Source organism: Ranitomeya imitator, chromosome 5 (genome assembly GCF_032444005.1).
Source record: "Ranitomeya imitator isolate aRanImi1 chromosome 5, aRanImi1.pri, whole genome shotgun sequence".
NCBI lineage: Eukaryota > Metazoa > Chordata > Amphibia > Anura > Dendrobatidae > Ranitomeya > Ranitomeya imitator.
The window spans coordinates 332,559,064-332,583,622 of NC_091286.1; positions in this window are offsets into that span (position 1 = coordinate 332,559,064).

Genomic DNA, 24,559 nt, shown 5'->3' on the forward strand with positions numbered 1-24,559 from the left:
AGCACCAGCAGTCGGCCCTCACTATATTTAGAGAGCCATCAGCCGGCTATGCTTTGTAAACAGTGAGACTCCTATACTGTTGTTGTGTATGCAGTGAGTGACAGAGCTGCCTAAAATTTGGACGCACCTCAATACCCTTTGAAGAGACGTACATGAGTGGCTCACGAAAAAATGTTCCCCGTATTTAGGAAGCAGGTCTCCCATAGTGTTTTCCTATGCAGTGAATGCAGACGTGGAAGAGGGCCTCATAAAAAAAATGTTCCCATTAGAAAGGAGCGGGTCTCCTAGACTTGTAATGCCCATGCACTAAGTGTATAGACTGACAAACATTTACCCCTAGGGATATACATGAACATACTGTATACCATTTTTTTATGGGCATCATAAACACCCTTTAAGAAAATTATGTGGATGTTGCATCACGGACCACGCTTACCCTAGTGATATGGTGGTGGAGGATGAGGATGAGGAGAAGGAGGAAGACAATAGCAAATAGCCAAAATCAGGAAGCGTATACTCATGTGTGGGTGTGAAGAGGTGCATGGGAATAGACCTCCCCAAAAAAGACACTGGATTTGAGTTTATGTTACACTGCTATCACTCGGTGGTGTTGAGAAGTCTGGCCCAATCCAGCCCTTGTTCATTTTTATAAGAGTCAACCTGTCAGCATTTTCAGTTGACGGGCGGATGCACATATGAGTTATAATTCCACCAGCGGCACTAAAAACCCGCTCTGACAGAAAGGCTTGCGCAGGGCAGGCCAGGACCTCCAAGGCGTAGCGAGCCAGTTCATACCACGTGTCCAGCTTGGATACCCAATAATTATAAGACACACGGAGGAATCACGGAGGACGTTGGTACAGTCAGCAAGGTACTCCCTCAGCATCTTCCCAGCAGAGTCTGTAAAAAACAACCAGACTCGGGAAGACCTAACAGTTGTACTGGCAGCTTCCGTTGTGTTGATGTTACGGGAAATGGTTGCCCGCCTTCTGTCTGCAGCCACCACACTGCTTCTTCCTGCCTGTTGGGGTGCTACGCCTCCCTGCCCCTGTGTGCTGCTGTCCTTGCTTTGCATGTTCTCCTGCCAGCTTGTGTCAGTTACTATATCATCCACCACCTCATCTTCCACTTCCGCACCCTGGTCCTCCTCATGATTTTCTGGCAATTGTGTCTCATCATCGTCCACCTCTTGTGACACTTTCCCACTGTCGCCTTCGTGTGGCCGTGGCTACTCAAATATTTGGGCATCGATACATGGGATCTCCTCTTGCCTCACTTCAAGTGGACTGGGCGAGAGGCCTGAACCTGTAAGTGGAAAAGTGAACAGCTCTTTGGAGTGTCCAAGTGTGGGATCAGTTGTCTCTGGGCACTCGGCATGGTGGGAGGAAGGAGGATAAGGTTGAGGAATATGCGGTCTGGACTCACGGCTACTGAGACTTAACCGTGTGGAAGACAGGGTGGTGGTGGTGGTTGCAAAGTGACTGGAAGTATTATCTGCTCTCCAACCAGAGGCGTAGCTAGAGCTTTTGCCTCCCGGGGCTGTTCCCGAGTTTGGCGCCCCCCCCCCCCCCGGCTCAATACACACAAAGGTTACCAAAAATGGTTTTCCTGTTTTGTAGAACTTAAACTGGGCCTAATGGTGTCACCCCCACATGCCACACCTGTGACTTAATACCACCACACCATGACCAGGCCACATAGTGACCGAATAATACTACATACAAGGGACAAATACAACACCATTTCCAGACCACATATTACCACCACATAGTGACTGAATACTACAATACTGATCAGTAATAAAAAAAAAAAAACACAATACTATCACCATAAGTGCCAGTATTCACAGGAGATCTGTACTTAGTATGCAGTGTCTGTGTAGAGGTAATACAGAGATCGCTGGTGACATTATACACAGGACCTCTATATAGTATACAGTGTATAGTGTCAGTGTATAGGTAACACTGACTCACCAGTGACGTCTCTAGGTGAAGTCCTTCATCTTTCATCCAGCACAGACAGCCATCATTCCTTCCAGCCAGGACTCGTTTCTGCAGGAAATAACACAGTTATCTCGAGCTCCGCTTGCAGAACACATTACTTAATTTTTCACAACTTCTACATTACATCACATGAAGAAAAAAAGGTGATATAGTGTCACTCTGCACAGTAACAGGACCGCCCCCCCATTTAAAACAGTATACTCAAAAAATAAAATAAATACATCACTGCAGTAATAATATCCCTTAATTATCCCCTATGGTAACACTATTCCCCACCCTGGCCCCGTTTATCTCATTCCTGGCTCCAGCCATATGTTCTCGCATCCTGCCCTCATGAGTATCCATTCTACCCCATATGATCTCCCCATCCTGCCCCACCAGCCTCCATCGTATCCATCCTGCCCCATGATCCAATCCTGCCCCGTGTCTCCAATCATGCCCCGTATCTACATTCTGCCCATGCCTCAAGTCCTGCCCCCAGTGTGTCCAGCATATTACCCCCATGTTGTCCAGCAATCTGCCCCAGTGTGTCCAGCATATTACCCCCATGTTGTCCAGCAATCTGCCCCAGTGTGTCCAGCATATTACCCCCAGTGTGTCCAGCAATCTGCCCCAGTATGTCCAGCACTGCCCCCAGTGTGTCCAGCAATCTGCCCCAGTGTCCAGCCTTTCCCCAGTGTGTCCAGCAGTCTGCCCCAGTGTGTCCAGCATATTACCCCCAGTGTCCAGCATTGCCCCAGTATGTCCAGCATATTACCCCCAGTGTGTCCAGCAATCTGCCCCAGTGTCCAGCATTGCCCCAGTGTGTCCAGAAGTCTGCCCCAGGGTCTCCAGCATTGCCTCAATGTGTCCAGAAATCTGCCCCAGGGTCTCCAGTATTGCCCCAGTGTGTCCAGCAATCTGCCCCATGGTCTCCTGTATTGCCCCAGTGTGTCCAGCATTCTGCCCCATGGTCTCCAGTATTGCCCCGGTGTGTCCAGCAATCTGCCCCATGGTCTCCTGTATTGCCCCAGTATGTCCAGAAGTCTGCCCCAGGGTCTCCAGCATTGCCTCAATGTGTCCTGAAATATGCCCCATGGTCTCCAGTATTCAGTGTGTCCAGCAATCTGCCCCATAGTCTCCTGTATTGCCCCAGTGAGTCCAGCATTCTGCCCCATGGTCTCCAGTATTGCCCCAGTGTGTCCAGCATTCTGCCCCATGGTCTCCTGTATTGCCCCAGTGTCCAGTATTCTGCCCCATGGTCTCCAGTATTGCCCCAGTGTGTCCAGCATTCTGCCCCATGGTCTCCTGTATTGCCCCAGTGTGTCCAGCATTCTGCCCCATGGTCTCCTGTATTGCCCCAGTGTGTCCAGCATTCTGCCCCATGGTCTCCAGTATTGCCCCAGTGTGTCCAGCATTCTGCCCCATGGTCTCCAGTATTGCCCCAGTGTGTCCAGCAATCTGCCCCATGGTCTCCTGTATTGCCCCAGTGTGTCCAGCATTCTGCCCCATGGTCTCCTGTATTGCCCCAGTGTGTCCAGCATTCTGCCCCATGGTCTCCAGTATTGCCCCGGTGTGTCCAGCAATCTGCCCCATGGTCTCCTGTATTGCCCCAGTATGTCCAGAAGTCTGCCCCAGGGTCTCCAGCATTGCCTCAATGTGTCCTGAAATATGCCCCATGGTCTCCAGTATTCAGTGTGTCCAGCAATCTGCCCCATAGTCTCCTGTATTGCCCCAGTGAGTCCAGCATTCTGCCCCATGGTCTCCAGTATTGCCCCAGTGTGTCCAGCATTCTGCCCCATGGGCTCCTGTATTGCCCCAGTGTCCAGCATTCTGCCCCATGGTCTCCAGTATTGCCCCAGTGTGTCCAGCATTCTGCCCCATGGTCTCCAGTATTGCCCCAGTGTGTCCAGCAATCTGCCCCATGGTCTCCTGTATTGCCCCAGTGTGTCCAGCATTCTGCCCCATGGTCTCCTGTATTGCCCCAGTGTGTCCAGCATTCTGCCCCATGGTCTCCAGTATTGCCCCAGTGTGTCCAGCATTCTGCCCCATGGTCTCCAGTATTGCCCCAGTGTGTCCAGCAATCTGCCCCATGGTCTCCTGTATTGCCCCAGTGTGTCCAGCATTCTGCCCCATGGTCTCCTGTATTGCCCCAGTGTGTCCAGCATTCTGCCCCATGGTCTCCAGTATTGCCCCAGTGTGTCCAGCAATCTGCCCCATGGTCTCCAGTATTGCCCCAGTGTGTCCAGCATTCTGCCCCATGGTCTCCAGTATTGCCCCAGTGTGTCCAGCATTCTGCCCCATGGTCTCCAGTATTGCCCCAGTGTGTCCAGCAATCTGCCCCATGGTCTCCAGCATTCTGCCCCATGGTCTCCTGTATTGCCCCAGTGTGTCCAGCATTCTGCCCCATGGTCTCCAGTATTGCCCCAGTGTGTCCAGCATTCTGCCCCAGGGTCTCCAGTATTGCCCCAGTGTGTCCAGCATTCTGCCCCATGGTCTCCAGTATTGCCCCAGTGTGTCCAGCAATCTGCCCCATGGTCTCCAGTATTGCCCCAGTGTGTCCAGCATTGCCTCCAGACAGTCAGACATAAAGAAAAAAAAAAGTAAAATCCTCACCTCTCCCGTTCCTAGCGCAGGTCCGGTGCAGCCAGTCAGCGTCTCTCCGGCTCTGCGACGCACAGGACAGAGAGGCAGAGCGGCGCGCACAGTAGTGACGTCATCGCGCCCTCTGCTCTGAGACGTCGCAGAGTCAGAGGACGCTGAAGCCGCAGGAACCAGGAGAGGTGAGTATTAGAGCGGGGGGCGGGGGGCGGAGCTGGCCCTGGTCGTGGCGGCGGACGGCGCCGCCCGAAGATTTAAAGGGGCGTCTTTTTTTTTTTTTTTTTCTTCTCCTGCAGCGCCGGCCGCCCCCCGCATTGTGCCACCCGGGGCGGACCGCCCCCCCTCACCCCCCTTCCTACGCCACTGTCTCCAACCAACAACCTTTTGACACTGCTCTGGGTTCAATAGTAGTGTGCTGCGGTCCCCTAGTAATTGGGACAGGAAGGTCGGGCGAGAAGATATGGGTGTTTGTTGTGGCACAATTTCAGCTTGCCCACGGCCTCGGCCTCTGCATCCACTATCACCATCACCATCATGTCCGTACCTTGCCACGCGCCTTGCCCATTTTAAATGGAGGACAATATTTTCCATGTTCACTACAAATGGCTGAATTTGAAGCAAACATATGTGATCTGTGTGACGGACAAACCACAGATTTGAATAGCTGGCCTATAGGTAACTATTTTCACCAGCAAACTGTTTTCAATAACTTCGTTAACACACTGCAACAAAATGTAAATGGAGGACAGAAATGACAGAATTTTGAGCGCTACTATATGTGATCCGAGTTACGGACAAACCACAGTTTTGAATAGCTGGCCTGTAGGTAACTATTTTCACCAGCAAACTGGTGTCAATAACTTTGCTAACACACTGCAACAAAATGTAAATGGAGGCCAGAAATGGCAGAATTTTGAGCGCAATTACATGTGATCTGTGTGATCGACAAACCATTTTTCTAGATCTTAATAACGATTAAGATCTAGAAAAAAATTATTCCTGGCCCCTGATACCTGGGGCTATGTTTAGAAATATCTAAATATCTGTAATAGCAGCAGCAGCAGACAGAACTGGAATGGACCCACTTGCTATATGCACTGCAGTCTGCCACCTAAACTGCCTGCCTGCCTAGCACTGATATCTATGCAGCTTTATTTGTCCTGTGTATAATATATTGTATTCCCAGGGCAGTATTTGCCACTAGGCACGTGAGGGCACGTGCCTAGGGTGCCAGTATGCGGGGGGCGGCACCTGAGCAAGGTTTTTTTTTAGGCTGGGATCAAAAGCCTGCCCACCCCCTGCATATTCATGACCTTAATAAGCGGTACCATGTGACCCGCTCACACAGGAAGAAGCTTCGGTGTCGGGAGTCAGGACAGAGGTGCAGGAAAGGAAGTCCATTCAGCGCGCTGTGAGAAGGGTGAATATAACGGCCTAGGGAGGATGAAGGAGGATGGTGGGGGAGGAGAAGGAGGAGAAGGAGGACGGGGAGGATGAAGGAGAACGAGGGAGGACGAAGAAGGATGGGGGAGCCTTGCATACAAGATGGGAGGAGGGGGGAGCAGAGCCATGAATACAAGGATGGGAGGAGGGGGGAGCAGAGCCACGCATACAAGGATGGGAGGAAGGGGGAGCAGAGCCACACATACAAGGATGGGAGGAGGGGGGAGCAGAGCCACGCATGCAAAGATGGGAGGAGGGGGGAGCAGAGCCACGCATACAAGGATGGAAGGAGGGGGGAACAGAGCCACACATACAAGATGGGAGGAGGGGGAGCAGAGCCACGCATACAACGATGAGAGGAGGGGGCGCAGAGCCACTCATACAAGGATAGGAGGAGGGGGAGCAGAGCCACGCATACAAGGATGGGAGGAGGAGGGAGCAGAGCCACGCATACAAGGATGGGAGGAGGGGGGGAGCAGAGCCACGCATACAAGGATGGGAGGATGGGGGAGCAGAGACATGCATACAAGGATGGGAGGAGGGGGGAGCAGAGCCACACATACAAGGATGGGAGGAGGCGGAAGCGGAGCCATGCATACAAGGATGGGAGGAGGGGGGAGCAGAGCCATGCATACAAGGATGGGAGACGGGGGAGCAGAGCCACACATACAAGGATGGGAGGAAGGGGGAGCAGAGCCACGCATACAAGGATGGGAGGAGGGGGGAGCAGAGCCACATATACAAGAATGGGAGGATGGAGAGCAGAGCCATGCATACAAGGATTTGAGAGGGGAAGCAGAGCAATGCATATAGGATGGGAGGAGGGGGAGCAGAGCCACGCAAACAAGGATGGGAGAATAGGGGAGCAGAGCCACGCATACAAGGATGGGAGGAGGGGGAGCAGAGCCATGAATGCAAGGATGGGAGGAGGGGGGAGCAGAGCCACGCGTACAAGGATGGGAGGATGGGGGAGCAGAGCCATGCATACAAGGATGGGAGAGGGGGAGCAGAGCCATGCATACAAGATGGGAGGAGGAGGAGCCATGCATATAAGATGGGAGGGGGGAGCAGAGCCATGCATACATGGATGGGAGGAGTGGGAGCAGTGCCATGCATACGAGGATGGGAGGAGGGGGGAGCAGAGCCATGCATACAAGGATGGGAGGAGGGGGGAGCAGAGCCATGCATACGAGGATGGGAGGAGAGGGAGCAGATCCATGCATATGAGGATGGGAGGAGGGGGTGCAGAGCCATGCATACGAGGATGGGAGGAGGGGAAGCAGAGCCATGCATACGAGGATGGGAGGAGGGGGAGCAGAGCCATGCATAGGAGGATGGGAGGAGGGAGAGCAGACAGGACGGGGGAACCACACATACCAGGATAGGAATGAGAGGGCAATACATACCTGGCTTATACTCGAGTCAATAAGCTTACCTAGTTTCCGGGGAAAAATTATGTGCGTCGGCTTATACTTGGGTCGTCTTTTATTCGAGTATATACGGTATGTAATAAATACACATGTATGTGTGTGGCTGTATATATATACAGCTTTGTTGCCATAAAAGGAGGGGGCCCAGACACAGCTCTTGCACAGGGGCCCCAAGCTGTCAGTGTCAGTGTCCACCCCTGCCCAGGGATCAATTGTACTCGCATCTTACAGAAGTGAGTACAATTGAGGCAGACTGCCGGTGAGTGCGATGTGAGCAGCGTGATCAGATCATGTGATCACGCTGTTGATGTCGTTCACTCGTGCTGCAGAGGCGAACACTGGTGGTAAGTGCTCCATTTGAGCAGAAGACGCCGAAGATTAAGTGCACGTGGGGGGGACAATTTGAGTGGGGATGGGGGGATTTATTATGTGTGGAGAATTTGAGTGGGGATGGGGGTTTTGAATGTGTGGGGTGAGATTTGGAGAGGAGTTGGGGTTATTTATTGTGTGTGGGGAGATTTGTAGAGGGGATGGGGGGATTTAATGTGTGAGGAGATTTGAGGACACAAAATGAAGAGCAAAGGGGGAGATGGGGAAACAGTACAGGGGAATTGGGGGCATGTATGAGGAAACAGTATTGGGAGAATGGGGGGCATGTATGTGGAAAGAGTACTGGGGAAGGGGGGCATGTATGAGGAACCAGTACTGGGGGAATGAGGGGCATGTATGAGGAAACAGTATGGGGGGATGGGTGCAGATAGTATGGGGGTGACGGCGGAATGTATGTGGACACAGTATGAGTAGCGATGTGAAAAATGAATGTGGACAGAGTACAGGGAGTGAGGGTCATGGGATGTGTGCAGACACAGTATGGGGAGTCAGGTGAGCAGGCAGTATAGAAAGTGAGGGGGTAAATATATGAGGAGACAGTATGGTGAACAGTAGGGATGTGAGAGGAGACAGTATGAGGAAGGAGGGGAAATAGTGTGAGGAGACAGTATGGGGGAGAAAAGTGAGTGGGCACAGAATAGAAACTGAGTAGTGGGTTCGTAGCATGAGGGGACAGTGCAAGGGCACAGCCAGGAGGGGACAGTATACCAAGGAGGGGGAGTGTGATGAGAGACAGTATAGAGACTGAGACCTATAGGGGGGACACAGTATGAGAGCACAGTGTGAAGAGGGTGCCAATATGGAAAGGAGAGGTCAGTATGAAGAGCATGTACCATAAGAGGGACAGTGTGGGGGTCATATTTTGTGCAGACGATATAGTGAGGGGCATTTTTTTATTCAGGAGCATTTTAATGACACTTGCATCTTTTAGGGAATCATGTGGAGATTTTCTGCAAAAGAGCGTAGAAGACGGAAGTCTGCAGAGACAAGCTGTGGATGAGAAAACTCATCATGGGGTCTGGACAAGATGAAGAAAGAAGGAGATCGGCTCCAGAGACGACATCATCTATAAGGTACCTGGATGTAAATGTTATTTGTGATATTGAATAATTGTCATGTTTTTATATATGTTAGGAGCATAACATTTCTGCTGATGACTTCGCCTCTTTCTTTAAACAGATCGATACGATCAGAGAAAGCTTTGGCCCACAGCGCCCACTACCCCTCTTAGCTCCTCAACCCTGCTCCTCAAAAACCAGCTTCTCCACCATGACAGAAGATCAGCTCTCCACCCTCCTGTCAAGATCACACCTCACCACCTGCACGCTTGACCTGCTCCCATCCCACCTCATCCCTAACCTTTCCACTGTCTTCATCCCAACCCTAACGCACCTCTTCAACCTCTCACTCACAACAGGTGTCTTTCCCTCATCCTTCAAGCATGCCAAGATCACACCCATCCTCAAAAAGCCCTCCCTCGACCCCTCCTCTGTGTCTAGCTATCGCCCAATATCTCTTCTCCCTTATGCCTCCAAATTGCTGGAGCAACACGTCCATCTTGAACTGTCCTCCCACTTCTCCTCCTGCTCCCTCTTTGATCGGTTACAATCAGGCTTCCGTTCCCATCACTCAACTGAAACTGCCCTGACTAAAGTCACCAATGACCTACTAACTGCCAGGAGCAAGCGACACTACTCTGTCCTCCTTCTCCTGGACCTGTCTTCTGCCTTTGACACTGTAGACCACTCCCTTTTGCTACAAATCTTCTCATCCCTTGGCATCACAGACTTGGCCCTTTCCTGGATCTCGTCATATCTGACAGACCGAACATTCAGTGTCTCCCTCCCCCACACCACCTCCTCACTTCGCCCCTTGTCAGTCGGTGTTCCTCAAGGCTCTGTTCTAGGACCCCTACTCTTCTCCATCTACACTTTCGGCCTGGGACAGCTCATAGAATCCCACGGATTGCAGTACCATCTCTACGCTGATGACACGCAGATCTACCTCTCCGGACCTGACCTCTCCTCCTTGCTTACCAAAATCCCGCACTGTCTGTCTGCCATTTCAGCCTTCTTTTCTGCTCGCTTTCTACAACTGAACATGGACAAAACAGAATTCATCATCTTTCCCCCATCTCACTCTACCCCTCCACCAGACCTATCCATCAATGTCAATGGCTGCTCACTATCCCCAGTCCCACACGCCCAGTGCCTCGGGGTGATCCTCGACTCTGCCCTCTCTTTCAAGCCACATATCCAAGCCCTTGCCTCCTCCTGTCGTCTCAAACTCAAAAATATTTCCCGGATCCGTGCTTTCCTTGACCGCAACACTGCAAAAACGCTAGTGCATGCCCTTATCATCTCCCGCCTCGACTACTGCAACCTCCTACTCTCTGGACTCCCCTCTAGCACTCTGGCACCACTCCAATCCATCCTACACTCTGCTGCCCGACTAATCCACCTGTCCCCCCGCTATTCCCCAGCCTCTCCCCTGTGTCAAGCCCTTCACTGGCTTCCTATCACCCAGAGACTCCAGTTCAAAACCCTCACACTGACATACAAAGCCATCCACAACCTGTCTCCTCCATACATCTGTGACATGGTCTCCCCGTACCTACCTACACGCAACCTCCGATCCTCCCAAGACCTCCTTCTCTACTCCCCTCTCATCTCTTCTTCCCATAACCGCATCCAAGACTTCTCCCGTGCTTCCCCCATACTCTGGAACTCTCTACCCCAACACATCAGACTCGCGCCTACCATAGAAACCTTCAAAAAGAACCTGAAGACTCATCTCTTCCGACAAGCCTACAGCCTGCAGTGATCCTCAACCTACTGAACAGCCGCACAGCCAGCTCTTCCCTCTCCTAGTGTATCCTCACCCACCCCCTGCAGACTGTGAGCCCTCGCGGGCAGGGTCCTCCCTCCTTATGTACTCGTGTGCCTTGTTATCTGCTCATGTTTAATGTATTTGTCTATATTTGCCCCGTATTCACATGTAAAGCGCCATGGAATAAATGGCGCTATAAAAATGTATAATAATAATAATAATGTCCTGGTTTGTGATGAGTCTGCAGTCATTCTAAGTGATTGCAGACTTCTGAGTTCACACAGTGCGCACTGCACGCTGTCAGGATTCTCTCATGCTGGCGATTTACATTCATGTGGTCACATGCTGACTAGACATATGTGGCCTCAGTCAATGAAAATGAACTGAGCGAAGCCGGGCACGTCTAGTCGGAATGTGGTCAGAAGTATACAAATCGCATGCTTGTGCTGACATGAATGTCCACCGGCAAGGGAGAATCCTAAAAGTGTGCAGTGCATTCGTTGTGATAATTCAGTAGGCTGCGATGTCAGGATTCAGCTCTGCAGGTTCCAGTAGTTGTCACATGGACACTTCACTCATATGCGATTTTCATACTGTGACATCGAGCTTCTCTTCCGGCTTCTCTCAGTTTTTCACTGAACATTGACAGCATTAGGGAGAGGAGCTCGTGGGTACATGACTAAGTGCAAATCGCATATGTCCTGGGGGTTTCAGGCCAAAATGAATTCTTGCCTTGAGTGCCAGAAACCCTAGATACCCCTCTGCTGGTATGCTAATGTGAGCGGTGATTACCGGGTCCGGTGGAGGGATGTCTGTGCACAGGCAGTGAGGCAGGGACTGAGGGTGTGCACAGAGAGAGAATGTAGACCCAGAGACTGCCCATCCCAGTCTACGCCGTAGCCTGGAGCCCTCATTATCATAGGAATATGTCAGTTAATAAATTGTTTTTCTAAAGCTTTATAGTGTAGTTTTAGGTCAGAGAGGGATGAGCTAGCAAGGTGCAGGGACAGGTAGTGATGGCTACTTGCGGACATGTGCAGCACTTGCAGTTTTGCACTTGTGGTGAGACAAAAAAAACACTGCTAGCAGCTTTTTTTTCCATTTTTTTTGCATTTGCCGGATCGCTGCAAAACCGCAAGTGCCGCACATGTCCGCAAGTCCCATAGGGAATGAGTGAGGCCGAACGCAGTGTTGCCGTAAGTGATCCGTTTCATGGCAGATGCGGGAAAACTGTCGGATCTGCTGCAAAAGGCTACTTTCACATCAGCAATTTATGGCAAAGTCACTGCCGATAGTGTCATACTCAACAATGGGGGAGGCAGCACTCCAAGTGCCTAGGGCAGCAAAAACTCTAAATACGGTCCTGGGTATACCACAGTAAGAAAGAACCAAGCATATCTCTCCCTAGCTCAGCAGCAACTCTCTCTGCACTGCCTGATTCCGTAATAGACTGTGACGAGTATGGCGGAGCCAGGTCTGCTATAGACCTGATGACGCTGTGTGGCCAGCCAATCACTGTAATGCCACAACCAACATGGCTGCTGCATTACAGTGTGTGGCAGACAATCCCTGCATGTTGATTGGCTCTCTAAAGAGCACCAAACATGCAGGGTAACCCCGGAAATACTCGGCGAGCTTCGAGCATCTCGAACAGTGAGATGCTCGGGTGAGTACCGAGTAGTGGTGGGCATGCTTGCTCATCCAGGAGGTAAAATTCTTGGAAGTAACACTAGAAATTTTAGGAACAATCCGGAAAGAAGTAGGAATAGTTTGGGTAAGACAGTTCTCAGGAGCTGAAGACTGGATCTAGACTAAAGGCCAGACACAATGTTCAAGCAGTGAGTCAGACTTTCATGTGGCTTTAAGTAGGCCCATACATGAAACAACACAGCTCCCACAGATTCAACATCAGCCATCTTAGGCTAGCTTCACACTAGCGTTCGGCAGGGCTGCGGACGAAAGCCTTCTTCCTCCGTGAAGCCCCGCTCACTGCTGCGCCTTTTCCTTCAGCTCTGCCTACATCTGCATGCGTCCTGCGTACCCTATCTTTAAGGGGAACCTGTCACCCCGTTTTTTGAGATTGAGCTATAAATACTGTTAAATAGGGCCTGCGCTGTGTGTTCCTATAGTGTATGTAGTGTACCCCGATTCCCTATGTATGCTGAGAAATAACTTACCAAAGTCGCCGTTTTCGCCTGTCAATCAGGCTGGTCAGGTCGGGAGGGCGTGGTGACATCGCTGGTTCTTCCTCAGCTTTACGTTGGTGGCGTAGTGGTGTAGTGGTGAAGACACAGCGCGCGATCTGCGCTGTCATCCCTTTCGTCGGTGGGGGCGGCCATCTTCCTGGGGCCACGCGTGCGCAGATCGAGTGCTCTGCTGCACGGGGCTTCAGGAAAATGGCCGCGGGATGCCGCGCGTGCGCATTAGAGATCGCGGCGGCCATTTTCCTGAAGCCCCGTGCAGCAGAGCACTCGATCTCGATGCAAGGGATTACAGCGCAGATCGCGCGCTGTGTCTTCACCACTACGCCACTACGCCACCAACGTAAAGCTGAGGAAGAACCACCGATGTCACCACGCCCTCCCGACCTGACCAGCCTGATTGACAGGCGAAAACGGCGACTTTGGTAAGTTATTTCTCAGCATACATAGGGAATCGGGGTACACTACATACACTATAGGAACACACAGCGCAGGCCCTATTTAACAGTATTTATAGCTCAATCTCAAAAAACGGGGTGACAGGTTCCCTTTAACATTGGGTGCGCAGGCCATGCGGATGCCTCTGCATGCATCGACCGCAACAAAATCCAACATGTTGCGTTTGACACAGGTCAGCGCAGCGTCAAGACGACGCATGCGGAGGCATCCGCTTACATCCATATGGCCTGAATACCCAATGTTAAAGATAGGGTACGCAGGATGCATGCAGACGTAGTTGGAGCTGAAGGAAGAGGCACGGCAGTGGGCAGGGCTTCACAGAGGAAGAAGGCTTTCGTCTGCAGCCCTGCCGAACGCTAGTGTGAAACTAGCCTTAGTAACGGGTGATTGCAGATACACAATAGCAGACTCCATAGGAGTGGAAATGTATCACAATTTCTCAAGGTGAATAACACAGCCACTAGGGTACTGATAGGCTGTGTTGAACATCATACTGTATATGGTGGGACTGGTCCACATTTTACTGTATTAGGGATTGTGGTGGCCATTATACTGTAGAAGGGGGCTTTGATAGCTATCATACTGTGTAGGGGGGTCTGAGGTGGAGATGAGACAGCCAGAGATGGTCTGCAGAGATGATTTATGGCTGGGATAAGTCACTATGGACTCCGAACCAGAAGAAGATGAAAGGAATGAGAAGAACTCCAATCAGAGCAGCTGTAACCAATACAATACCTGAACGTAATTGTTTATTTGTGATTCATAATGCATTTAATTAGTACTGTGGTTAATATGGTTCACAGTCTCATGATGGCTGGCAACAACAACTTCCAGCATTTCTTAACCATTGTTAAGGATATACTGTTTGTTGTAAATTCATGTAATGTATATGTCCCAGGCTGTCCTGACTTTACAAGAATAAGCTTAGAACAGTGATCAATTGCAGTCAATTGATGGCTGTTCTTGTGCAGTAATCCTATACTGATGGTGGTTCTGGTGCTGTATTCATGTACTGCTGATGGTTCTGGTGATGAATACATCAGAACCATCATCACTACATGAATGTTTCACCCGGACCACCATCTTTACATTAATACCACGCCAGAACCACCATCAGAACATTAATATTGCACAAAAACCACCATCAGTTTTGTCACAAGCTGTATTGGGCATGAATGCAAATACCATCAGACATGATGAATGCAAATACCATCAGACATCCCTTTAACTAAAATGGGATCTGTTTGGTTTCTAATGCGGTATCTGTCAAACACTGTACACCTTCATTAAAACAAAATTACCTGCATTATAATTAAGCTATTTTAGCTTCCATGAGTATGCTTGACAATTAAAACATAGGATGTCAGGGATGAATATTGTTATTTGTCCCTGGTATCATGTAAACAGTTCGCAAACAGTGATTAAGTAAAAAACCAAATCCACAGTTCACATGCTGCAGAAAAAAACGCACGGAAACGCAGTGTTGATTTTCCGCAGCATGTCAATTCTTTGTGCGGAACTGCAGCGTTTCTGCACCCATAGACTTCCATTGTGTGGGTCAAATCCGCAGCAAAAACCGCAGGTGTAAAAATATCTGCGGGTTTGCTGTGGATTAGGGTGTCAGAAATCGCTGCCCAAGGAAGTGATGTCAGGCGGGAGGAAGTGTGTGGGCGGAGTGAGTAGTGTCCTGAAAGTCTGAAGTGACCATCATGGAGGCATATCGTCGCATGGGGATTGATGTCTGGCGTCTGATAGATCTGGTATGTATGTATGTATGTGTGTGTGTGTGTGTCTATGTGTGTTACTGCTTCATTCAAACTTCCTCCAGTCAGATAGGATTTTTGAGATTTAGGGAGAATATGGAGTCATCGTACATCCTAGCCATACATCGGTTACAGAGATCTGGAATGGGCCTAATGCCTTTCAGGGTCTTGATCTTTTTCAACATCCCAGGTGGGGAGATACCTAGAATGGCTAGTAGAAGCCAGGCAGCAAAGCAGTGTTTGGTCTCCATGCTTAATGAGGGCCCAGCCAGATCTGATGGCTCCAAAACCGCCATTCTATGACCTTCCGTTGGGAAGTTATGAGCTTTCAAAGTTTTTAGGAGTTTTATCTACAAACCCACAGAGAAGAGGGATAAGGACGATCCAGGGAATGGAGCAGGGAGTAACCAACCAAGGAGTTAAATTTCTGTGCAAGGTCATGTGCTCTCTCTTTGGCATTCTTGCTTTTCTCTCTAAAAGGGGGCCACATTGAGTAACATGCTGGGAGGACCTGGAACCAGTTGGCACCTCACGCCCCATGCAGTCCATCATCACATGGATGACAAAGATTCAGTGCGCATGTCTGGAAAACTGAGTCATTACACAAGTGCGGGATCTGCTTGGAGATTGCGGTAACATAAGGAGCAGTGAAGGGTAGGAGTTATAATGCGATGGGCATTGAGAATTTAAAAAGGCACTTGACTGACCATGACTGAAATGGCAGAGATCCCCACCTCTATGACCGAAATAGAAGGTATGAGGTGCAATCATCAAAATTTAAAATTGGAATAGTCAAACAACTATGCAAAAAGTAAATCATGTGTATCTTATTTTTTATTTTGGTTCTTTAAAAAAACAATAATCCTTCCACATGAAAAAGCTAACCCAGAATGCTAGGATGCTTGTTAGATACTGTACATGCACAGTAAGTAATTTGTGGCCATGAGTATTATTGTGTCAATTTGAATACTAAAACCTATTGTGGAAACAATCTTTTTTTTTAATTTCTTTTTTTAATTTACTTTAAGCTATTCCCCCCTTACCAAAAATGTACCACGTATAATTAAAATGCTATGTTAATATGTAGGTACATGCAACAGCCAACAGTATTGTTGTGCTACGTATGTTTTTTAACCAGTTCAAGTCTGGGCCATTTACTCTCATACCTGACCAAGTACATTTTGTTTTTATTCGTACATGCAATTGAAAGAGCTGTACATTTTATTGTTTGCACATTCAAATCATTTCCTCATGATACATGGGGCTTAATTGTTATGTTATTTTCGTACTCTTCTGTTTTTAATTTTTTTGCAAAGAGAGGGCGATATTGGGGGGAAAGTAAAGGACATTCGTGCCTGTTTTTTCTATCTATCTATCTATCTATCTATCTATCTATCTATCTATCTATCTATCTATCTATCTATCTATCTATCTATCTATCACAAAGGACCACTAATATACCTTTTATAATTTGTTCTGCGTTCTGTAACAATTATTTTTATATTTCAGACATGTTTTTGTTGGGCGGGGGCAGGGCTAGTAACAACGATTTGGATTAGCAGCAACTTTTTACCTGCTTTTTATTTATTAATTTTTTAAAATTAATTTATTTTTCATTTATTTCATATGTTGTAGCCTCCCCTTATAAGATCATAAAAGACCTTTGGGACACATTTCAACATCTAAATCATTTTTTAAAGAAAGTTTGAAGTATTTAGTTGATCCACAAGTAGTTAAATTCAATTACTAAAACAGTCCTTAACCTTTTTTTTTTTAACTTTGTTTTTAAATTCATCCCACCTTCCAAACAAAATGCAACATGTGTAGCACTAAACTACAGCTACATGATAGTTATACCCACAGTCCGGAACTAATTCACAGCAATAGCTAACAAGATCCTCACTGAGATTTCTAGACCGTGGCAGAGTCAGTATCCGAACTCTGAACAGGTCAAAAGAATACCTTTGGTGAGCTGGAATTGTTACTACATTATCATATCTATCCTTCCTTCCTTCATACATATTTCCCATCAGTGGCATTGATTCATGTTCTAGAGGATTGCACGCTGTTGTGGTAAGTGGGCTATTCCCTCTTTCGCTGTGCTCTGACTCCAGTATATCACAGATCAGTGAATTCACAGTCACACTGACTATGCAGGTTCAGCACTTTCCCATCTCACTTCAGTCTTTGAGTATTATTCACAGATTAACTTCCACTCCCATTTAAACCTATGTGGACTGAACTCCTATCCCTAAGTAAATTATAAAATGGTGCTGGTTGGCTGTCCCTCATCTTTTATTCTGGGTGTGATAGTCGCCCTGGATTGGCTCTGCCGAACCATGTGATGGGATAGCTGCAGAGCATTATGGCGAGGCCCTTTTATTCGCACCTGATGTCATTAGACCATGATGTAATTCTGGGGTGTGTAAAATGGAGTTGGACTTTTTTTTTTTTGTGGGTTAATCCGCATGCTGTTCATGTTGACAGACTTGCGAATATGAGCAAATTTGACTTGATTAGATTCTCCATGCATAAGTCCAATTGTCTCTACTGTTTCATATACTTGGGTTTGCTTCATTCATTTTCTTTACTGCTTGCTTGCGTGTGTGTTCTTTCATAGTTTTGCTGCTTTCAGTCTGAATCAACAATGTGAATATTCCAATAAGCAGAAAGAAAATCGTGGATTGAATAGGTGTGTCCAAATTTTTGACTCTATCAAAATTGTCTGCAGGTCTTGCAAATAATAAGCCTATTAGCTATGTTGATGGAAAAATAAAAGTTGGGTGTTTGTTGATGTAGAGATGAAAGCATGAAAAAAAAAAATTGCTCAGTCGCTAAGGACAGTTGATGGATGATTTTTGTTTGGTAGCTGAAATTTGATAGTAGCTATGTCAGTAAATGTTAAATCTGTGGATATTACTGATGATGTTAGTTCTGCTCAGCAATAATTGTTCGCCTAGAGCAACACATACAATTAAGGACACAGTGGGAAATCAACAATAGAAGAAAATATGCTTTTGGACATTTTGTCTTACTGGCCAAAGAATAAAAAAATCATCGCCGTGTGCAATATATATTATTTTATTCATGTGTGTACAGTATATACATATATACACTATATCTTCATAAATATGAATATATATAAACACTATATATTCATAAATATGAATATATATCTATATATATCTATATATATCTATATATCTATATATATATCTATATATAGATATATATATAGATATATATATATATACAGTCATGGCCAAAAGTATTGACACCCCTGCAATTCTGTCAGATAATACTCATTTTCTTCCTGAAAATGATTGCAAACACAAATTATTTGGTATTATTATCTTCATTTAATTTGTCTTAAATGAAAAAACACAAAAGAGAATGAAGCAAAAAGCAAAACATTGATCATTTCACACAAAACTCCAAAAATGGGCCAGACAAAAGTATTGGCACCCTCAGCCTAATACTTGGTTGCACAACCTTTAGCCAAAATAACTGCGACCAACCGCTTCCGGTAACCATCAATGAGTTTCTTACAATGCTCTGCTGTAATTTTAGACCATTTTTATTTGGCAAACTGCTCCAGGTCCCTGATATTTGAAGGGTGCCTTCTCCAAACTGCCATTTTTAGATCTCTCCACAGGTGTTCTATGGGATTCAGGTCTGGACTCATTGCTGGCCACCTTTGAAGTCTCCAGTGCTTTCTCTCAAACCATTTTCTAGTGCTTTTTGAAGTGTGTTTTGGGTCATTGTTTTACTGGAAGACCCATGACCTCTGAGGGAGACCCAGCTTTCTCACACTGGGCCCTACATTATGCTGCAAAATTTGTTGGTAGTCTTCAGACTTCATAATGCCATGCACATGGTCAAGCAGTCCAGTGCCAGAGGCAGCAAAGCAACCCCAAAACATCAGGGAACTTCCGCCATGTTTGACTGTAGGAACCGTGTTCTTTTCTTTGAATGCCTCTATTTTTCTCCTGTAAACTCTATGTTGATGCCTTTGCCCACAAAGCTCTACTTTTGTCTCATCTGACCAGAGAACATTCTTCCAAAATGTTTTAGGCTTTTTCAGGTAAGTTTTGGCAAACTCCAGCCTGGCTTTTTTATGTCTCGGGGTAAGAAGTGGGGTCTTCCTGGGTCTCCTACCATACAGTCCCTTTTCATTCAGATGCCGACGGATAGTACGGGTTGACACTATTGTACCCTCGGACTGCAGGGCAGCTTGAACTTGTTTGGATGTTAGTCGAGGTTCTTTATTCACCATCCGCACAATCTTGCGTTGAAATCTCTTGTCAATTTTTCATTTCCGTCCACATCTAGGGAGGTTAGCCACAGTGTCATGGGCTTTAAACTTCTTGATGACACTTCGCACAGTAGACACAAGAACATTCAGGTCTTTGGAGATGAACTTGTAGCCTTGAGATTGCTCATGCTTCCTCACAATTTGGTTTCTCAAGTCCTCAGACAGTTCTTTGGTCTTCTTTCTTTTCTCCATGCTCAATGTGGTATGCACAAGGACACAGGACAGAGGTTGAGTCAATTTTAATCCATGTCAACTGGCTGCAAGTGTGATTTAGTTATTGCCAACACCTGTTAGGTGCCACAGGTAAGTTACAGGTGCTGTTAATTGCACAAATTAGAGAAGCATCACATGATTTTTTGAACAGTGCCAATATTTTTGTCCACCCCCTTTTTTATGTTTGGTGTGGAATTATATCCAATTTGGCTTTAGGACAATACTTTTTGTGTTTTTTCTTTTAAGACAAATTAAATGAAGATAATAATACCAAATAATTTGTGTTTGCAATCATTTTCAGGCAAAAACTGAGTATTATCTGACAGAATTGCAGGGGTGTCAATACTTTTGGCCATGACTGTATATATATATGTTCATGTAAATACGTTCATGTAAATACACACATGAAGATAATGGTAATGAAAATGATATGGTAATGATGCAGAAAAAACAAGTATGAGGGAAGGGATTGAGGTCCCGGGGATGTGCATTAGGCTGGTTTCACGCGTCCAGATATTTCCTGTACCGGAAAAATCGGTACCGGAGATATCCGTGTCCGTGTGCCCACGTGGTACATCCATGTGGGGTCAGTGTGATGTCCCTGTGTGTCCTTGTTTAGCATCAGTATGCTGTCCGGGTTCTGTCCGTATGCTGTCCGTGTGCTGTTCATGTGTCCGTGTATTGAAACAATTTTTTTCAATGTTAACCCTATGACTTAACCCCTTAGTCCCATATGACGTACTATCCCATCGAGGTGACCTGGGACTTAATTCACAGGGATGGGACAGTATGTTATAGGCGATTGGCCACACTCACGGGGGGAGCATGGCCGATCGCTGTCGGGTGTCAGCGGATTATTACACAGACCGCTCCCGGAACATTAACCCCAAACATGATCGCAGCGTTCCGGCGGCATAGGGAAGCATCGCGCAGGGAGGGGGCTCCCTGCGTGCTTCCATGAGACCCTCGGTACAATGCGATGTGATTGTGTTGTACTGAGCATCTCCTCCCTGCAGGCCCTGGATCCAAAATGGCTGCGGGGCTCCTTCCGGGTCCGGCAGGGAGGTGGCTTGCAAGCGCCCGCTCAGAGCAGACGCTGGCAAGCCTCCCTGCAGTGCCTGTCAGATCGCTGATCTGACACAGTTCATTGCAAAGTGTCAGATCAGCGATCTGACACTATACTGTGATGCTCCCCCCCCCCCTCCCCCCCGGGGCAATGTTATAAGGTAAAAAAAAATATTTACATGTGTAAAAAAACTATATATATTGTTCCAATAAATACATCTTTATCTAAATAAAAAATACCAACAATAAAAGTACCCATATTAAGTATTGCCGCGTCCGTAATGACTCGACCTATAAAACTGTTTCACTAGTTAACCCCTTCAGTGAACACCGAAAAAAAAAGAGGCAAAAAACAACGCTTTATTATCATACCGCCGAACAAAAAGTGGAATAACACACAATCAAAAAGACAGATATAAATAACCATGGTACTGCTGAAAACGTAATCTTGTCCCACAAAAAACGTGCTGCCATACAGCATCATGAGCAAAAAAATGTAAAAAAATTTTGTCCTCAGAATAAAGCGATGCAAAAATAATTATTTTTTATATAAAATCGTTTTTATCGTATAAAAGCGGCAAAACATAAAAAATGATATAAATGAGGCATCGCTGTAATCATACTGACCCGAAAAATAAAACTGCTTTATCAATTTTACCAAATGTGGAATGGTATAAACGCCCCCCAAAAGAGATTCAGGAATAGCTGGTTTTTGGTTATTCTGCCTCATAAAAATCGGAATAAAAAGCGATAAAAAAAATGTCACGTGCCCGAAAATGGTACCAATAAAAATGTAAACTCATCCCGCAAAAAACAAGACCTCACATGACTCTCTAAAACCAAAATATGGAAAAATTATAGCTCTCAAAATGTGGAGACGCAAAAACTATTTTTTGCAATAAAAAACGTCTTAGTGTGTGACAGCTGTCAATCATAAAAATCCGCTTATAAACATGCTATAAAAGTAAATCAAACCCCCCTTCATCACTCCCTTAGTTAGGGAAAAATAATAAAATTAAAAAAATGTATTTTTTTCCATTTTCCCATTAGGGTTAGGGCTACAGTTAGGGTTGGGGTTACAATTATGGTTGGGGCTAAAGTTAGGGTTTGGGCTAAAGTTAGGCCTAGGGTTGGGGCTAAAGTTAGGGATAGGGTTGGGGCTAAAGTTAGGGTTTGGATTACATTTACGGTTGGGATTAGGGTTTGGATTAGGGTTAGGGGTGTGGTTAGGGTTATGGTTGGGATTAGGGTTAGGGGTGTGTTGAAGTTAGGGGTCTGATTAGGGATGGGATTAGGGTGTGTTGGGGTTAGGGGCGTGGTTAGGATTAGGTTTAGGGGCATGTTCGGGTTAGGGGTGTGGTTAGGTTTATGGTTAGGGTTGGGATTAGGGTTAGGGGTGTGTTTGGGTTAAGGTTTCAGTTAGAATTGGGAGGTTTCCACTGTTTAGGCACATCAGGGGCTCACCAAACGTGACATGGCGTCCGATCTCAATTCCAGCCAATTCTGCGTTGAAAAAGTAAAACAATGCTCCTTCCCTTCCGAGCTCTCCCGTGCGCCCAAACAGCGATTTACCCCAACATATGGGGTATCCGCATACTCATGACAAATTGGACAACAACGTTTGGGATCCAATTTCTCCTGTTTCCTTTGGGAAAATGCAAAACCGTGGGCTAAAAAATAATATTTGTTAAAAAAAAGGATTTTTTATTTTCACAGCTCTGCGTTATAAAGTGTAGTGAAACATTCGGGGGTTCACAGTTTTCACAACACATCTAGATGAGTTCATTGGGGGGTCTAGTTTCCAATATGGGGGCACTTCTGGGGAGTTTCTATGGTTTAGTTACATCAGGGGCTCTGCAAACGCAATGTGACGCCTGCAGACCATTCCATCTAAGCCTGCATTCCAAACGACGATCCTTCCATTCCGAGCTCTGCCATGCACACAAACGGTGGTTCCCCCCCACATATGGGGTATCTCCGTACTCAGGATAAATTGGACAACAACTTTTGGGGTCCAATTTCTCCTGTTACCCATGGGAAAATACAAAACTTGGGGCTAAAAAATAATTTTTCTGGAAAACAAAAGAATTTTTATTTTCACGGCTCTGCGTTATAAACTGTAGTGAAACACTTGGAGGTTCAAAGTTCTCACAACACATCTAGATAAGTGTCTTAGAGGTCTTCTTTCCAAAATGGTGTCACTTATGGGGGGTTTATGTTCAGGCACATCAGGGGCTCTCCAAACGCGACATGGTGTCCTATCTCAATTCCAGTTAATTTTGCATTGAAAAGTCAAAGGGCCCTTCCTCCATTCCGAGCTCTGCCATGCGCCCAAACAGTTCCTTAGGGGGTCTACTATCCAAAATGGTAACACTTGTGGGGGTTTTCAATGTTTAGGCACATCAGGGGCTCTTCAAACATGACATGGCTTCCTATCTCAATTCCAGTCAATTTTGCATTGAAAAGACAAACGGAGCACCTTCCCTTCCGAGCTCTGCCATGCGCCCAAACAGTGGTTTACCCCCACATATGGGGTATCAGTGTACTCAGAACAAATTGTACAACAATTTTTGTTGTCCAATTTCTCCGGTTCCCCTTGGTAAAATAAAATAAATTGGAGCTGAAGTAAATTTTTTGTGAAAAAAAAGTTAAATGTTCATTTTTTTTAAACATTCCAAAAATTCCTGTGAAACACCTGAAGGGTTAGTAAACTTCTTGAATGTGGTTTTGATCACCTCCAGGGGTGCAGTTTTTACAATGGTGTCACACTTGGGCATTTTCTATCATATAGACCCCTCAAAATGACTTCAAATGTGATGTGGTCCCTAAAAAAAATGGTGTTGTAAAAATGAGAAATTGCTGGTCAACTTTTAACCCTTATAACTCCCTAACAAAAAAAAATGTTGGTTCCAAAATTGTGCTGATGTAAAGTAGACATGTGGGAAATGTTACTTATTAAGTATCTTGTGTGACATATCTCTGTGATTTAAGGACATAAAAATTCAAAGTTGGAAAATTGCTAAATTTTCTAAATTTTTGCCAAATTTCAATTTTTTTTTCACAAATAAAGGCAGGTAATATCAAATAAATTTTACCACTATCATGAAGTACACTATGTCACAGGAAAGCAATGTCAGAATCATCAGGATCCGTTGAAGCGTTATAACCTCATAAAGGGACAGTGGTCAGAATTGTAAAAATTGGCACGGTCATTAACGTGCAAACAACCCTTGTGGTTTTAGGGGTTAAAAAAAGCACACGAACAGCACACGGAGGGCACACGGATGGCATCTGTGTGCGGTACGTGTTTACATGGACCCATTGACTTGTATGGGTCCGTGGAATCTGTGCAGCTGCACAAAAACGAACATGTCAGCGTGTTTTGCACATGGACACACAGTCTGTGAAAACATGCCAACATCTCCATAGACCCATTCATTTGAATGGGTCTATGTGTGTCAGTGTCTCCGGTACGTGAGAAAACTGTCACTACACGTACCGGAGGCACTGATGTGTGAAACCGGCCTTATGAAGCATTCAATAAGAAGAGAAAAGGAGAGGGGTAATTGCTAAGTATTGGTTGGAAGTGGTTTACAACAGGTTTAAAACCTTAACGATCACCTTTCTGTGGCAGATGTTAATGGGCCTCATTCCTCAGCGCCACTTTTTCACAGTGAGAAATAAGAGTGTAGTATCCCCAGTGGGTGAAAATCCTGCAGGTGTCAGCTGGAAATGACATTCTGCGGCATCGCCCCAACCATTTTTGGAACCCATCAGGGCCAATTAACCCCTCAGATGTCAATTGTGATAGCGGCATCTAAAGGGTTAAAAGAGGAAGAAGACTGCCTTTTCAACACTATCAGCTACC